The 19,515-nt window shown below is 41.5% G+C and overlaps 1 long non-coding RNA gene across 2 annotated transcripts in view; it reads left to right on the top strand.

Annotated features, from left to right (window-relative positions):
- Positions 1–18,014, top strand: part of LOC138286476 (uncharacterized) — a 73,956-nt gene extending 55,942 nt beyond the window's left edge. The window contains exons 3-4 of one of the 2 annotated variants that reach the window (XR_011201999.1): positions 2,960–3,100; positions 13,128–14,991. This is a non-coding gene — a long non-coding RNA (uncharacterized lncRNA). Of the gene's footprint in view, positions 1–2,959; positions 3,101–13,127 lie in introns of both variants that reach the window. The other variant, XR_011201998.1, reaches the window with a different exon arrangement.
- The last annotated feature ends 1,501 nt before the right edge of the window (positions 18,015–19,515 follow it).

The following is a 19,515-nucleotide window of genomic DNA, read 5'->3' as shown; positions in this document are numbered from 1 at the left end:
AAGGGATCCCGGTGGTAAGTCCGGAAGATACAGGGAACTTGACTAAGTAAATCAAAAGTGGTCAGGAGTAGTGGTGGACTTGGGGCTGAGCAATCAGTGTATGTTCTAAAGAACACTCATGTCAACCTAACCCAGACCTTAAGTCTAGATGTCACAATTTGTAGTTGCAAATAGTGAAAAGTTGTCCCCTCTATGAATCCAGAGGGAAGTGACCAGTAGCATTTTGTTTGCCCTAGTATGAAATTTAGAATTACTGTGTATGTATATGCATGTATAGATAGAAATGTGGCCACATAATAAGGTCAATATATAAGTTTGTTATTTAGTGTATAATTTAGGAATAAGTATCAGACCTCCTATTCTTATGAAGGTTAAGTTATAACAGTATACTAAAAAATGAAGTAATGTCCCAAAAAAGTCAACTAATTAATTCCACATCCCTGAATTAATTATTCATTTTTATAACGGTCAGGCTGTCGCCCTCTGCAACAGAACTGACCTTAGTAGATCAGCAATATCAATACCATATAATCATTTTTATAAGTCAGAAGTTTATGAATGCTTAGGTATTTATAGTATATCACATCTAGGACTAAAAACAACCTACATTGACATAAGAGAAATGCCTGTTAGACAATTATAAAAAATTATTCAAAGAACTAATAAAAGGACATTATCCTCCAAGTTAAAAGTAGTGTAGTAGCCTCATGAACCCCATAACAAATATTGACACTACTAACTATTATCCCCATTATGAAACTATAGAGCCTCAAGATTGGAGGCTAGATGAATTATCAAATAGTATAGACTGGGACATACACACATATATTGAAGGTATACAAATAGAAGGAGAATTATCAGCTACTATACATACAAATATATTTAACTACCTTTCAGATAGATGTGAACAGGATCTTCGCATATTTAGAATAAAAGAGTTTATTTTTAAATCTACAAAACCTGTTGCAGTTGTCTTTCCAAGAGTAAAGCACCCTTTTTGTTAAAAAGAAGAAAATATATCCAAATAAATGTGTAAATTGGTCCTTTATTGGAGCATCTCATCCACAGCACGACAACAGCTACCCTTCTCTCAGCTCTGCTCAAATCTCCCTCAACACTCCACATTCTATATGATGTCAGACCATGACATCAGGCCAGAGCAGAGCAAAGAGAACATTCTACCTTAGTCTTACAACAGGTTATATACCACACACCTCCCTCCTTTAAAAAATAAATGCTCCAAGGAAACTTTATACAAAGATTTGAAAAGAAATACAAGAAAACAAAACAGAATAAAAAAAACAGTGACTATGCAAACATCATCATCAACAATTCCCTATAAATTTAACAACTCTATTAAGGTTCCAGACTCTACCATCTTTTATCTTTACTGCCTTCCTGAAAAGCTTAACAACTTCAAAAGGTCCTTGAAATTTACTTTTGTCTTTACACAAGGTCGGTTTTTTAACCAAGATTTGGTCACCAATCTTTATATTATAATCATGCATGCCTTTCTTATTGTCGTAGTACATCTTTCTCTTTTGTACACTTACACTTTCATTTTCATTCTTCACATTCACTATGTCTTGTTCAATATCGTTTTTTCTCCAACATACCCATGCAGGTGCAAGTGAAGTGTTAGACTTTCGACCTCTGAAAAGATCGAAAGGAACTTTACCCGTCGTGGAATGAGGACTCACCCTGTATGCATAAAGAAATATTTTCAGACCATCCCTCCAGTCTCTATTTGACGCACTTTCTAGTTGTATACACTCTTTCACACACCTATTGAATCTTTCTACTGTCGCATTCCCTTCAGGGTGGTAAAGAGAACACCTCTTGTGCCTTATACCACATTTTTTAAGAAACTCTCTCATTTCTCTTGAAATAAACTGTGGTCCATTATCCGTGACAATTGTATTGGGAAAACCTTCACGTCCAAAAATGTCTTTGAAAAACTCAATTATTTTCTTAGTCTCTGTAGTGCTACATATACCGATTTCAGCCCACCTGGAAAATTGATCGATCAGTACTATCAAGAAATTGGCACCACTCCTACCATGCACCGGTCCCACAATGTCGACTGCTACTACTTCCAATGGTTTTTGTGGCAATTCTCTCACACACATTGGAGGGACTCTTGTTTTATACACCTTATCACTATTCCAACAATCAACACATTCCCTCACTACTCTCTCCACCATCAAATCCATACCCGGCCACCAATAATCCAGACGAATTCTAGCCTTTGTCCTGCTCATACCTTGGTGACCATCATGTCCAAGACTAATGATTTTATCTCTCAAAACCACAGGAACTACTAGTCTCAAACCCCGTAACAGAAAACCATCTTGAACCGATAATTCATCTTTCACTTTCCAATAGCCACACAAATCCATGTCCTTCTTGGCATCATGAGTCCAACCACACCTGATCTTCTCACACACCTGTTGTAAAACTTTGTCCGCTGCTACAGCCTTCTTCCATTCATCTTGTTCTACAATTCCACCAGTTACACTGCACACACAAACATCCTTCAAACCATACATATTCGAAGTTTCCTCAACTTCAGAGCTCAATCTGGAAAGACAATCAGCAACTCTATTATAGAAACCTGGAACTTAGTGTACTGTATAGTCATACTCCTGTAAACTGATCACCCACTTACTCACTCTTCCAGAAATTGAGTCTAGTCCTTTTTTCATAAATACCTCCACCAATGGTTTATGATCTGTAAAAAATTCAAATCTCCTACCCCACACAAAATTTCTGAGTTTATTTACTGCCCAATGTACACTCAAGGCTTCTTTTTCAATAGTGGAGTAATTGAATTCAGGTCCACGTAACGTTCTAGAACAAAACACTATGGGCTTGTGGTCTAAATTGTCCATCTCTTGTAACAACACAGCTCCCAAACCCTTCTCACTTGCATCAGTCATAATCACGCATTTTTTCCTAGGATCAAAAGATTCCAAACACCCAATGGAAGATAATTCAACTTTCATGTTCTCGAACTCTTCCAAACATGCCTCATCCCATATGAATTCAGTATTTTTTTTAAAAAGCTGACGCATGCACACCGTTTTGGAAGCAAGATCAGGTAAGAATTTTGCATGAAATTCAACCAGTCCTAGGAAAGACATTAACTCATCTTTTTTTCCAGGAGCACGTAGAGGCAAGATATTTTCTACTAACTCCTTCTTAGGATGCAAACCTCCTGCAGTAATTTTATGACCTAGGTATTCCACCTCAGTTTTCTTAAAATGACATTTCTTCAGTTTGAGTGTCAGCCCATGATCTCTGAGAATAGTTAGAACTTTCCTGACTCTCGAGTCATGCTCAACCATAGTGCTTCCATGTATTAAAATGTCGTCCTGGAAACACTTGACACCAGTCATAGAACCAAACAACTTGTACATAAGCCTTTGAAACACAGCAGCTGCAGAAACTAACCCAAAGGGCATCCTAAGAAACCTGTAAGTGCCAAATGGAGTGATAAATGTGGTATAATCACGTGAATCCGAATGTAGTACAATCTGGTGATATGCTGAGGTCAAATAAAATTTTGTGTAGTACTTAGAACCAGATAACATAGTGACCATTTCAGTGATGTTAGGTAGAGGAAACTGGTCACTGACAACACATTTATTGAGATTCCTCAAGTCCACACACAACCTCAATTCTCCGGATTGTTTTCTCGCCATTACAATTGGTGAAATCCATTCCGATGACTCCACAGGCTCGATAATGCCTTCATTACATAGCCTTTTAATCTCCTTTTCCACATCTTCTTTCAAAGAGATAGGAATAGGGCGCACTTTAGTTATAACAGGTATAGATCCTTTCCTTAATTTTATCTGATGAGCATATTTCTTCAAACAACCTAATTTCGTACTGAAAACTTCTTTGAACTCATCAACAAATTCAGGTAAAGACTCCTCCCTTGTCGTATCTATCTCACATATCTGACTCAAAGTTTTTACATAATCTTCTTTGATCATAACTGGAGAAGGAGAGTTAGGATCAAGAATGACTCTCAAACCTTCCTGATGAGGCCAACTTAAAACACTATCCCCTTTGACCGGAACGTAAACTTCTCCATAAATAGTGTTGGACTTGTACGTAATTTCTGCTTCAAAATATCCCCTCAGATCAATGGCCTGACCTCCATATCCACCAGGAACAAGATCAGGATCTTTCAGTTTCATTATGTGACTTAAGTTTTGGTCAAAAAGCTCATTAGAAATTAATGTCAACCACGCTCCAGAGTCAAACAACATTTCACTTGATATTCCAAGAATGGTTACAATATCCTTAGGATGCCTTTTTTTTCTGTCGTAAGTGAAACTGACAAAATGCAATCTTCAATTGTTTTTACCGGTGTTTGATTTTTTATAGATTTGCAACATTTAGCTAAATGTCCTTTCTTATTGCACACCCTACAAGTAGAGTTCACAGCAGGACATTTTTTGTAAGTTGCAAAATGTCCTAAATTTCCGCAACGAAAACACCTAGCATTTTTGTAACGGTTCTCTGCACTTTGGTCAATTTTGTCATCCTCACGCTGAGAGATATTACACTTGGCAGAATCTCCTTTCGTCACAATTTTGTTCACTTCTACCTTCCTTTGTTTCTCTAACTCCTCGACACAAGCCAATGTATGTTCCACACTTTTGGCCAGAATGATTACTTCTTGTAACGTAGGATCATCTTTACTCAACAATTCTTGCCTGATCTTGTCACTAGCACACCTCAACATAAACTGATCCCTAATTCTTTCTTCGATTGTAATACCAAATTTGCATGTTGAAGCAAGTTTTCTAAGAGCAGTGATATACTCTTCTATACTTTCACCTGCTCTCTGCTCCCTCATCCCAAAATGATAACGTTCTAATATTGTAATGACTTTGGGTAAATAGTGTAGATAGAGTTTTTTTAGACAGAGTTCAAATTCGTTGAGATCTGTAGCTTCTTCACCTGGATCAGGAAGACTTTCAAATATTTCTTGACCCTCACAACCAAGACAGTGCATGAGTAGTGCAGTTTTCCGTTCATTTGTTAAATTAGATCCACAAACCCTGTCATAATGCAGAAAAGTTTTCTTCCACTTGGACCACTTTATCAATGGTTCACCAGGCGTTGTTAAAAAGAAAGGTGGTGGAGTAACACTCTGCATAATGTTGATTGAAAATGTTTTTACAAGTAAAAGTAAAGTAACAGTACTGTTACAGCATATGTAAAATGTAAACTTCCATAACATATGTGAAAACTTGTAGGCCAATCAGTATCGTTTTGTAGCTTGTATCAAAAAAACAAAATTTTGTAGGAAATAGACCTTGTTTAGTTAATCACTCTTCATAGAACTGGAAAATCATGGAAAAGCAGGTTGAAAATGTCTCGGTAAGTTTTAATTAATCAAATAAGCGATGTCGTTTTGGTACACACCCCGCACTGGCAACAAATGACGTTTTGATTGTTTATTCGATTAGTTTATTTGAATGACGTTTAGAAAATTGGTGAATGCGCGTTGAGGCGACAGAAAACAACAGACGCGCTGCTCTGCCTTGCGCTAGTTTCAAATGATGCTCCGGTTGATTTAAATCTAATGCTCTCCTGAGCACAAATGACAAATAAACACGAGTTTAATTAGTCTTCACGCTCTTCTGAGCGTGAGTGTAAGGTGAAGAAACACACGGAAAGAGCAATAAATCCTGCTCTGTCCGCGTCGTCCTGCTCGCGCTGAAAGAAATGTACACGCGCTCTCCTGAGCGCATTGAAAGAGCAGTCAGCGCGAGGCAGGGAAATGAAAAGACGGTTTGCCAGAGAGTTGGGCCTAAGGATTTAAAGGTAATAAGAAGGAAAAAAAATGTATTACCTTATCAAGTAATGAGTTCAATGTCCAACATCCGAGAGCAGCAGGCAGTTTCAACAAAAAAAAAATCAAATAGGTAATTCCAATTGGTACAACTCGAATTCCAAAGTATAAAGGATGATAGGACGAAGTAGCCACAAAATAGTGTTAAGATGCTCCAAAACCTCCTCGTCGCCAGTGTTAAAAAGAAGAAAATATATCCAAATAAATGTGTAAATTGGTCCTTTATTGGAGCATCTCATCCACAGCACGACAACAGCTACCCTTCTTCTCAGCTCTGCTCAAATCTCCCTCAACACTCCACATTCTATATGATGTCAGACCATGACATCAGGCCAGAGCAGAGCAAAGAGAACATTCTACCTTAGTCTTACAACAGGTTATATACCACACCTTTCAAGGCCTATAAAAAAATCAATTTTTTTTCATTCATTTTTCATGTGTGACACTGGTGCCACCTTGTGGCCGGAAAGTGAATATAATGAAGTTACTGCAATTTTTCAGTGGAACCATGGGCAACAGTCACATGAATTCCATGCAATAATAACAGACTCATATTTAGTATTAGACCTCCTACTGTATGCATTTATTAGGGACCTCCCAGTATGGAATTTAGGATATGAGTAATTTATAAACATGTATACATATCACAATAACATTATTGTGTCAGGCAAACAAACCACTTAGGCCACACATAAATGCACCTACCCAATATATATATAAATGAACAAAGTCGTTCAGAGATTAGGGATATATATATATATATATCTGATGTTCACCTTCACAGCCTAATAATAGTTTATGTGAAGTCTGGAAATACCCTCGGAAGTAAATAGAAGTCCATTTAGAGTGTAAAACATATAGTACAAAAGATTAAGTTCACTAAACAGACATGGGGTCTCCTTTAGAACACATGGTTAAAGTGTTCTCAGGAGACAGGGACAGGATAGGAAAATACTGTAAGGAATGGCACAAAGCAACATTAAAACTTGCACATGCATGGCCCAAAGAGGGCACATTTGATAATACAATAATAGAACACATGGCCACCTTCCTACAGAGTAAATACAAGGGAAATAAACTAGAGAAAAGGAAGAATACTCTAGACCAATGGAGGGTCTTTTGTGAAACAAATATGAATGAGTCAAATACAAAGCCTCAAACCCTCCCTTCGGCTCCTCCACCTCTCTATCAAGATGTGCAATTAAGGTTAGGCAGTGCAAAGGTACATGGCATGTATATATTGCAACCTGGTGCCCCACACTCACTACCCACCTCTTCACATCCCCCTGCTGTGGGATATACAGACCCAGAGTATAGACCACCATTAGAATCTTTTTCTAAACAGAGAATATGTTCACCCATCTCCATGTCCTCAAATGGCCAGTACACCACGGGAAATGTCAGGTGGGGACAGTACTAAATACATAGTAGATGCCACATTTACACTTCATTTAGAGGACAAGATGTCCCCCACTAGGAAGAATGAAGGTATATCTAATGAGGGATCAAGGGGGGACAGAGAATGGAGGGGTCTAGAAAAAAGGAAGGTGTTTTGAAAAAACCGAGTACCAATATAAAAAATGAGACAAGAAGGTTAGCTTTCATACCGAGTACTGGAGGTTCATGCACTCAGAAGCAGAAGAGAATAGTGTGGGCAAGTGGGTCACAGAGCAGGAAGATGGACGGATAGACCAATGAGCGACTTGGGAAAAGGAGGAAGGGCCCCTGAGGCAGTCAAGGGCCCTCACTAGGCCACAAATGATTGAACAAGAAGGACTAGATGACACAGTCTCCACACATAGCAGCTTAGGTGAAGAAGATATGGATTTAGAAAAATCCTACAAAGGATCAGAGGGGGCATTAGATGACATCACTGAACATGTTAAAAGAATGTCCCTTCTTGAAAACCATAACAAGGAACAGTTGCAATATGCCTGTGAGGGAGAAGAAAACAATAAGCAGACTTTACAAAAGAAGCCAAGAGAATTACAGAGATTAGTATTTGATGGGGCGCATGCACGCCCATATGAGAGAAAGGGAACATTTGATATGGCAGGAAAAATGGCACTGAGGAAAGACATGGCACATGCATTCCCTGTATGTCCTGGCAATCATTTGACGCCCAATGAAATAGTAGCTCAGTATGAAAATAGTTGATATCATGCTGTCCCTTTTACTGACAACCTAGCAGGTTGGACAGAAGGATTGGCATCACAGATGACACCATGGCCGCTAGAGGGTTCCTTTGAACCCCGAGACATGGCTAATGCGGAAATGTGCATTTTTCAGGGTGCAGGGGATCCTTGCTGGGATTATCCCTATATGCAGAAAAGTTTACGGGTGTGGCAGAGATATGCTTGTAAGTATGACTCTCGTCACCCTACTGGCAATAGGACTACAGTCCTGTCACAACTGCCCTTGATATTCAAGGGCCCAGGGGCACCTCAATATATACCATGGCCCCAGATGGACAAAGAAAATCTTTAAAAACAGTTGCCACAGCTTGCTGAGGGTGCTGGGAAATGGATAGCAGCTCTGGAGAAACATACTGCAGGGATTACTCTTGCAATAGGGGTCATTAAGAGTTTACTAAGTTCCACCATGGCCGCGACATGGCTAATGCGGAAATGTGCATTTTTCAGGGTGCAGGGGATCCTTACTGGGATTATCCCTATATGCAGAAAAGTTTAAGAGTGTGGCAGAGATATGCTTGTAAGTATGACTCTCGTCACCCTATTGGCAATAGGACTACAGTCCTGTCACAACTGCCCTTGATATTCAAGGGCCCAGGGGCACATCAATATATACCATGGCCCCAGATGGACAAAGAAAATCTTAAAAAACAGTTGCCACAGCTTGCTGAGGCTGCTGGGAAATGGATAGCAGCTCTGGAGAAACATACTGCAGGGATTACTCTTGCAATAGGGGACATTAAGAGTTTACTAAGTTCCCTTATAGGAGATGAGACAGACACACTCTTTACAAAGGCAGGAGTAAAGGATGTGACATTGACTAACCCAAAATGTGTTGGGGCACCCTTCAATAGAGTAAGGGGAATTGTTTGGAAACAACTGAGGAAAATGTATGCAGACAGGCCAGACATTGGGTCCCTTATGGCACAAACAATGCAGCCAAATGAGGACCCAGCCCAATTCCTTAGCAGAATGAAGGACAAATGGACACAGGAAGTGGGAGAGAGTTGGGATGTAACTGAACAGAATGCAATACTATTTTTCAATATAGTGAAAAAGGGTCTGCCAGTTGAAGTGCAGGATAAATTAGATAATATAGTGGCCTTGGAGGCCAAACCATGGACAGAGATACAAGCACACATAATACATTTTTGTAAGAAGAGACAAGAAAAGGAAAAGAGTGAGAAAGATAAAATAGAGAAAGCAGCAGTTAAATTGGTCCAGCTGAAACTAGCCAAGAAAACAGAGGAAGGAATTGCCACTGCCACCACTCAGTTAGCTGCAGTGTCCTTCAGGCACCCCAATGCAACCCTACCAGTATGCCCAGAGAAGCAATAACAGGAATAATGGAAGAGGAGGGCAAGGAAGGTTTGGGGGAAATAGAGTAAACACATTCCAGAGTGGACAGACATGCCACTATTGCAAAATGACAGGACATTTCATTAGAGACTGTAGGTTTAAAAAGGAAGATGAATTTAGCAACCAGACAAGGGCAAATTATGGCCAACAAATGGTACCGCCTGGTGGCATTGTAGCACAACCTGCCACGAGTCCCCAAGTGATATATCTCCCACAGCCCCAAATACAACTGCAGCCTCAACCACAGATACAGCCTCAGCAGTTACAGCAATCAGTGCCCCAAATACAGTATGGGCCACAGCAGACAGTGCAGCCCACCTTGCAGCACCAGAACTTACAAGGAGGGGTAACTGTCAGGGGAGGGAACCCATTCCAGCAAAACTACATGGGAGGATATGCCCAATGAAGGTGCCCAAGGAGAAGTCTTGTGTGTCCAGTCTTATCGGTAACCCACAGGCCAGATGAGGAACCCACTGTGATGGTAGCCATAAATGACAAGGAGTACACCTTTCTCATCGACACTGGGGCCACTAGGTCCTGTATCCGTGAGAAGGGACTGCCATTGTCAAATTTATCAATGGACACACAGGGGTTCTCTGGGGCTGTAATGAGGGTTCCATTCACTAAACCTGTGGAGATGGAAATAGGGTGAAGGTATGTTGATGGATGGTTCTTATTCTCCCCAAATGCACCAGCTAATCTGCTAGGACGTGATCTCATGGCAAAATTAAATATGACTACTCACTTTGAAGAGGATGGGACTATGATCTGTTCAACACCTGGAGTATCTAGTACACGCATCATGACAATGGTTACACACACCCTAGATGGTAACCAAGTTAGAGCCAGACCTATAGACATTTTAGCCTTTAATAGAGCAGTGTACACCATCATAGCAGAAACACCGGAACTGACAGGGAAACTAGTTGAATTACCCAAAAACTTTCTCTTTAGACGACAGGGACCCTATTTTGAAACATTAGACAAAAACCTCATTCTTGAAATAGAGGCTCTAGAAGTGTCCCCCACCTATGGGACACTGAGGGCAAGTGACCACACTGGTGCGATGTGGGCATGTGTCATCTTTTATGATACCAACATGCAGGTGGGCGACATATCAGATGACCAGTTGTTTGCTGATGACTTTAGAAGGACAGAGATAGTTTTTCAAAACAGTGTACCTTTACGCACCACACTGGAGACAAGGCCTGTGATACCAATAAATGTCTCCAGTCCTATCAAAGATAATGACCTTTCGCAGGTACCCTCTAACTTATGGACAAAAGGCCCTTATGATGTAGGCCTCGTCCGCACAGCAGTACCATTCAGAATAACTTTGAAGGAAGGAGCAATACTGCCAAGAGTGAGACACTATCCTCTATCCAAAGAAGCAGAGGAGGGCATTGCACCTGTTATACAGGCATTGGTGGAGCAGGGAGTCATATACCCAGGTGTATCCCCCTGCAACACGCCAATTTACCCTATAAAGAAGGCCAAGGGAAATTTGTGGCGCATGATTCAAGACCTGCACCCCCTTAATGACATAGTGATACCAGAATTCCCTGTAGTACCTGACCCTTCCATCATCCTAACCAATATACCCCAAGATGCTAAATACTTTATAGTCATAGACTTGAAGAATGCATTTTTCAGCATTCCCCTGCACCAAGACAGTCATTATTTGACTGCATTTTCCTATCGTGGTTCACAGTACCTGTATTCCAGATTACCTCAAGGGTACTGTGAGTCCCCTAGTGTCTTTAACAGGACGGTCAAGAATGACCTCACCAATTTTCAATGTGACAGCACAGTGTTGCAGTATGTTGATGACCTACTGATCTGTAGTCTAACAGAAGAGCAGTGTAGAAAGGACACTGTGTCCCTGTTGTGCACCCTTGCTCAAAGAGGTTACAAGGTAGACAGGGACAAATTACAGTACTACCAGAAAGAAGTTCAATACTTTGGGCAACTACTGTCAGCATCAGGCTGCCAAGTTATGCCCGGGAGAGCAGAATCCATTCAGCAGATGACAGAACCTGAGACTGTGAAAGGAATGCAGAAGTTCCTAGGCTTATGTAATTATGTCAGACAATGGGTTTTTGACTACAGTACTTTAATATCCCCACTGCTTGCATCTGTCAAACAGGCGAAAACACAGAAAGACAGGATAGCATTGACTACAGAGATGAAACAAACCTTCAGTAAGATAAAAACAGAGATAACAAATGCACCAGTGTTAGGGACACCAGACTATAACAAAGAGTTTTTTCTTTTTTGCCACTGTAATGGCCAGGTGATGACGGCTGTCCTCACCCAAAAGTATCCTTTAGGCCACAAACCAATTGCATATTTTAGTGGCCTACTTGATTCTGTCACCCTTGACACTGTATGCTGAACATGCTGTGTTTGCAATAATTCAGAAAGCTAAAACAACACTAACAACACAGAGAGTATCAGGCTACGAGATAATATTATCATTACCATCCTTGAAGGTGGTTAAATGCCACACAGTCCATCCTGCTACCTTCTTTGCACACCCCATTTCAGACACTGATGATGATGCCCATGATTGTGCCACATATACTCCAGATGAGTGTAGCCAAGCAACAGAAGACCCCATTCCTGGTAGTGTTGTATATTTTGTGGACGGATCTTCCACAATAGATCAGGACACAGGGGTAAGACATACAGGTGCTGCAGTGGTCAGAGCGATTCAGCACAACTCTTCAGACACATTCCAGATAACTTTGCCATCTCAATATTCAGCCCAGGCTGCTGAATTAGTAGCTTTAGTGCATATAAGAGAGATACAAGAAAATGCATCAGAGCATGAGAAACAGTTGTGGGAAGCCACAGGATGCACACAGACAGGAACAGATTTAATATAAAGACAAATATCAACGGGGAAGCCTGTCATGCCCCAAGCATTGCTACTGATAGCTCTAAACCAGCTACATCTTCCTTCACATACTGCTAGAGAAAATATGTCCCTCCAAATATGTCAGGATTGGTTTGTCCTAACTTACATGAGATTATTACAATGTACATACACACCTGCACAGTGTGCCAGCAGTATTCACCAAATCCCACCTTTAAGGTAATAGCTCCTACAGTACCTCGCCCACAAGGTCCCTTTAAGGAACTGCACATTGGCTACATTGATATGATTGACAGATGCAATCATTATCGCTATCTTATAGTTGTAGTCTGCCCATTCTCAAGGTGGATTGAAGCAGGACCTTGTGTTCACTGTGATGCCAAATCTGCTGCTAATTTTTTGATCCGTGAGGTAATAATGCGGTGGGGTGTCCCTGAGGGGATCAGATCCGACAATGGCACCCATTTCGTCAATAATATCTTTTCTCACCTCACCACCTTGTTAAGAATAACACACAAGTTGTCCTCAGCTTATCATCCGCAAAGCAATGGAATTGTGGAGCGCCTTAATGGCGCCATTGAAATTGACATTGAAAAAAAGATGGCTCTACTGTCTCCCACTAGCCCTCTTTGCTTTGAGAAATACCCCAGGATCAGATCATCATTCAACTCCCCATCAAATAGTGACAGGTAGAACAATGAGCACATTTGTGCCATCAACTAGACATAAATTGGAGACTGAGAGTGCACCTGAAGTTGTACAAACTGAAATGAATGAATACATGTCTGAGCTAACCAAAGTTGCAAAGTTCTTCTCTAAACAGGTTACACGTGCAGCCAAGAAGCGCGCCAACGCATCTCCTGTAAAGGATCAACAAACACCATTACCTTTCGGAACTTTAGTATATATTCGCAATTTTGTCAGAAAGTGGAAGGACTGCAAATTCAATGGACCCTTCCCAGTGACAGACAGCACGACTACAGCAGTGAAAGTCAAAGGCCACAAACCATGGTACCACCTCCAGGACATCCGCCTGGCCCCAACCATGCCATCCATCCCTTTGGACACCGAGCAGGAATAAGAGGGGGGAGAACAGGAGCAGCAACCGGAGTAAAGCCTCCCTCTAAAGCTTCAATCTTAGACAATTCTTCTTTTAAGTTATGTATTTTATGTTTGTTTTTCCTCCTCGTTGCACTGATATTGCTGCTTTTAGCCCTTGGATATTTCAACTTTTTTGATCCTATATCAATTATTACACGCATGCGTAGAACTGTTGATAATGATACTGACCATCACCCTCTCCATATTGCTTTGTTTAACAATGTGTGGTATCAGCACATGCACAGTATAGGCACATCCACATCCAACACCAGTTGTTATGTATGCTCTCTCATCCCCCATGCTGCTGGAGTAGATAAATTGCATCTCCCTAAAGAGGTATCCCCAAACATTACACATTGTCTCCTGCACCTATTTTTATGCAGAATGAGAGCACAGCTACAGCCAACTCACGTTAGTCCTGCTACTGCACGAGTTAACACAACTAGATTTGACACCACCCCAGAAGTCCTACAAGTCCTGACAGAAAAACAAGAGATAATGGAAGAGATATCAAGAATGAAGGAAGCAGGGCAAACAATATTTCACCCAGATTGGGAAAAATGGGTATTACGTCGAGGTATTTTTGTAAGGTCTTACCCATCATCTGAATGTAGTAACTATTTAGCTAAACCCCTGCCCCCTGATTGCGCAGGCAGGCCATTTCTTAGTATCACAGGATCAGAATTTGCCCATGATAAATGGCATACCGAGGCCAAGTTCTCATGTAGAGCAATATCATTATGGAATGGTACCGAGACACAAGGTCCACTAAGCTTTATTAAGATAATAGGCCAATGTCAGGAAATATGGGATGCGAACATACAGAGATATACATGGACAGGGACTACCATACACCCTAGAATAGCAATGAAATTAACACAGTTTTCTCTTTGTTTCAGAGGGAAAGGGACAGTGAAGGTGGGGAGTAACCTTAACTGCAGCATCACCACCTACAACGCTGATATGCAGGGCGGCACCTCCAGCCTGATGGATCACTACTGGATGTGTGGGGCCCGGCTCCACATGCAACTACCCCCGAACTGGAATGGCCTCTGCTCCCTAGTGACCTTGCACACCCCATCCCCGGTGATACCAGGTGTGGACATCTCTCAGTTACATGACCATCCCATGAGCCGTCCAACAACACTGCTTCACCATTACCGGACAAAACGAGCTGCTGAGTTTCTTGGTACTGAAGTGTGTAAAGACGTTCCACAGGAACAAAGACTATTTAATGATGCCCAAATTTTTTTGGGCAGCATCCTACCATTCATTCAGGTGAAGACAACTGCACGCTGGCTGCAGATCACGCGCTTTGAATTGATGAAGACCATAAATGCAACTGAAGATGGGTTCAATGCTATCAAGGAAGAACTCCGAGCCCTTAGGCTGATGGTAATGCAACACAGATATGTACTTGATTTAATGACGGCCATGGAAGGAGGGGTGTGTAAGAAGATTGGATCGGCCTGTTGTACTTATGTGCCGGCCAATGATGAGGACAATGGGACATTAACTCATGGCATTCAGACATTGCATGATCTACAAAAGAAATTGATCGATGAGGGGGGTGCCCCTGATGGGTGGTTCGAATGGGTGCCATCCTGGATGTCGGGGTTGTTCAAGGCCTTGTTGCCTTTGATTGTGTTGTTGCTTTTGATGTGTCTTATTTTTCAGGTAATAATAGCATGTTGCAAAAGGATGACAGCTAAATTGGGAGGGACAGAGTAGGGGTTATGTTGTGATTCCCCTAGTTTCATTAGTAGATGGGAAGGTAGGAAAAGTAGTTGAATAATCAACTAGGGGGGGAATGATGTAGGAAGAATAGGAATACATCACATACAAACAAACATAAGTTCCCAAATCCCAATACAAACTTTTTAGGCTAGAGATAGTTGTAAACCAATGTAAGTAGTAAAAGGCTTAATACATGACATGTTAAAAAAAGACAGACTGTGGGTTCAATAGAAAAGGCAGGTCATATTTAGGACAAACACACACTTATTACTTAGGGAACTTATACACATGCTGCATTGTTAAGTTAGCTGTGCTGAAACACACAAGAGGCCCAAGCCACATTAGAATGAGAGTTTTTCTTTAAAGCTGCACCAACTGTTGCTTTCAAAATGTTCACTTAGCACGAACAGGGTGGAACAAAAGGGTGTATCCTGCCTTAGCACAAGGGTCCTAAAAACCACAAGTCATTCATATCGTGGTAAGGGGAACTGTGTAAGGGTCAGATAAGTATTTACAAGGCAGGGCTACCATGAGCAGCACGCAACATATTATCTCTTGTTGTGCATAAAGATAGATATGGTGAATGATATCAGTGTAACTTACCCACCCATGAGGCCAACAAGTGCAAGTGCTTCTTTCCAGATGCACCTCATTATCTTATCTGTACTGCTTGTAGTTGCTTACGTCAATGCTGAACTTTTGACCACAGTTTTTTGTGGTTTTTACAGTATAAATGCTACTGGTGTTTGAACCAGAACTTTGAACTTCAGTCATGGCCTCTATGTTGAGACTGCCTGTTGTTCCCAGCTGAAAATCGATTAAACCTATATTATTGTGTCAAATTGATCCGTCTTATTTTATTAACAGATTTCCCTCTAACACCAACATTGGTTTTAAACCCATTTCTATCACTAACTAGAAGGAGGTTGAAACCACAAAATAGGAAAAATGGGGTGTGTCCCAGTAAAACACCAAAACTGTTTTGAAAAATGTGTTTTTCTGATTGTATGCCTGTTCCTGAAAGCTAGGAAGATGGTGATTTCAGCACTGCAAACCCTCTGTTCAGGGGCGGTGCCTCCCTTAGGGTGTTGGGGCATTGCCCCAATCATATTTCCCCCCCCAACCCTGCAATGAAATGTATTACTAGTAAACTACATTTAAATTCCTTCAGTTGCTGTGGGCCGGTGGCAGCTTGCATAGAGCCCTGCGGCCTGAGATGCGTCATGAAGAAGCCAGCGTGGGCCTTAAGGGGTGGGGCTTCACAATGTTGACAGACACACCATTAGTACTGATCACAGCCAACGCACATGGGCCAGAGTGCGCAAGTCGGTTTGGACTGCTCCCTTTCACCATCCAACCCAACATGTGCACTAGAGGCCTCTCAGAGTCTCTCAATAATGAGCCGGGGTGACTCAAGACTGCAGCCCCCGGTCTCAGTAATGAGCAGCCAGGTTGCTCGCCCTAGTCAATCCTGGACTCTGCTGTAACAGCAGGAGCAGCGCCAGGATTGGCTGAGAGAGACTGCACACCTGGAGCACTGCACACCTGATCTGAGGCTGCAAGGGGCCAGCTGTCACACTCCCTCACTCCCTCTCTCCACTTTCCACGTGGCATGAAGACATTCACAGGCGTTGGGTGCTACTACCACGACATGCATAGAGTTGAGCTTCCAGGGGTGAGTTTAATTAGTATGTGTATTGATCATATAAGTTATCGATATTACCATTTGCGTATGAATTTAAAGCACCCATTCATACTTTAACTTTTGGAGACTTGAAAGCACAGATATACTAGAGTATTTAATTTGTCTGAAATATTTGTGCGCGTTTTTGTTGAAGTCAGTAGAACCTTTCCGAAGTTTATAAAGTGTGTGCATTTACGTATTCTCATAAACAACCTGTGCTTGTACTTGTTAGGTGTGCAGCATTCCTAGGGTTCTTAATGCCACATGCATGATGTTTTTAGAACATATGGCCATATTGGCTAATGGCTGCTAAGTTTTCCACAAAATCCCCTCCCTTCGACCTTTTGGCAGCCTATTGTCCAAAGATGTCTACCGTTCTGTAAATGTGTGAGAACAAAGGATATTAGCAAAGCCAATATATTATACTGCTGCAATCTATAAACTTCGAGAAGGCATTATGCACAAACAATACCTTTAACTGCTTCTTGCGCCAAAATACAGTTTTTGTCTTTCAAGTACCCTGCCAGGCCCTTACTACTGTTGCTGTGGGTTGTTCATATTCCAATGTTTCCATTTTCTGGATCGTGTTCGCCTTTAAGGATTACTGTGGTGCTCTTCAAGTTCCTTACAGTCTCTTAATTTATTAGCGCCACTCACTCCGACCACTTGGAGAGAATATCCACACTAATACATTCCACACAGACCAGTCACAGAGTGAGTGGCGCTAATTTATGAAGAGAGGGCCAAATTAAACAGTGGTAGTGTATTGGTGTTTTGCTCTGTTTTTCACAGAAATAGGAATTGGGAATGGTGCATAATTTGAGTCCACACCTATTTTGAGCATTAAGTATAAAAGTGATGTATTTGCAAACCACAACGTTTTATGTGCACATAGTGCGACATAATTTGTTTCCCTTCTCCTTGGGTTCTTAATGACCCCTGTGTGATGTTTTTTTTTAAAAAATATGGCTATTAACTACATTTTCCGCGTTATCTCCAGAATCCCCTCCCTTCAACCCAGAAACATTTACTTTTACTTTCCAGGCAGTCACTGGGTCGTTAGTTCAGCATTGCTGTTGTGAAAGGCAAAAAACACAATGTAATAAAACAGCCTTCGCAAAAGAGTGAAGGGTGATTACCACTCTGAGGGCTGAGGAAATTATTTAATAAATAATAATGGTGAATTAGGTTGCTGGATTCTTTGCTTCATTTCGTCTTATCTTGATCTGTTTGCATGTGAAAGGGACCAACAGACATTAATGAGGAGCTCTGCTCCACTCGTACAGGATGTTTTGTTTGTTTGTGCCGAACATGTTCCTTTATCTTAACGATTTATTCGACCCAGCATTGTGCTATTGGGGTGGGGGGTCTCCTTCGCTCTGTGTGAGATAGAGGGGGTTCTGTGGGGATCCCAGCATCTCTTAATTGCTCACCCCTCCAGTGTTGGGGCTGCCCAATTATGTGCAGTCAACTCCTTATCAATTATTCATGTTGGGCGTGTAGTTGAAATACGAGTTTACTCAAATAATTAGCTATGGGGCAGGCCCAGTCTCCATCCAGGCACCTTCTATAAGTGTGCCCCACTGTGTCTTCAGCCCTCTATAACCGAAGGGCTGGTCAAGGAAGGATGCATAGTGTGAAAGAGTGTAAACGTTCTGACATGGTTTAGGCTTTTCATGCTAATAAAACACAAAAGCATAAAACGTGTCAGAACCTTTACATGCTTACACACTGAGATGCTGCACAACAGAGTTCAATGCTGATAGTTACAAGGTCAAGTGACATAAATCACCCCTATCTGCCCAGTACCATTTGCAGCACCAGGTCACGAGCCATCTCTCACAAGTTTTATTAAACGTCTTGCTTTCTCAAAATTGCTTGAAAATGCACCATTTGCCCACTTTTTATCAAAATTTTCCTGAGGGAAGAAGCCCCTGAGCCCCCAATTATGGCAGCCAGGCTTGCTCGCTATGCTTGCTTGCCAGAGGCCACTCATCACACACTTGTACGCCCCACCACTTTCAAATATCACCAGCCGCCACTGCCTTTGTTGATGGTATTTGCAGTAAAGGAACAGACGCTTTTTTCTGCAGCACCATTCACCCAATTGTTCCCCCAAAAAACAAAATGTGATTGTACTTTGGCTATTTTCTTGGTCCTCTCCAGGTGAATCCACAAACCCTGGGTATCTTTAGAATCTCCAGGATGTTGGAAAAAAGGACACAAATTAGGCCTGGATAGCTTATATGGACAAAAAAGGAATGGAGGCCTAAGAGTGAATTACCCCAAATAGCCAAAAAAAAAGGCTTAGCACATGAGATAAAGGCATATCAGCGAAGGGGTTACATGATAAATATTCACTGAAACCAGATCTCCACTCATGATCATTTGTGTGCAATATAGTTTCATCTGTACAACTATGTCTGTGCAAATGTAGTAGTCATTTCAATGGAAAATGTGCTGTCTGTACATGACAGTGTGCTATCAAACGATGCTGTAATTGCATAAAAAACATTGCCTGACTCATGTTCATTTAAGCTAAAGGGGGTTGCAAAATGTTGTCATCCTAAAAATCGGGTTATGGGTCTAAATAAGTTTGACAAGCACTGCATTAGAGCCCTCTTTACATCTAGTGTGTGCAGTGCTCTTTCAACCACTGAGGGGGTGGAAAGAAAATAGGTAACAACTG

This window comes from Pleurodeles waltl, chromosome 3_2 (assembly GCF_031143425.1).
Source record: "Pleurodeles waltl isolate 20211129_DDA chromosome 3_2, aPleWal1.hap1.20221129, whole genome shotgun sequence".
In the NCBI taxonomy this organism is placed as follows: Eukaryota; Metazoa; Chordata; class Amphibia; order Caudata; family Salamandridae; genus Pleurodeles; species Pleurodeles waltl.
The sequence above is the reverse complement of the archived record's forward strand: the minus strand, read 5'-3'. Positions and strand labels throughout refer to the sequence as shown.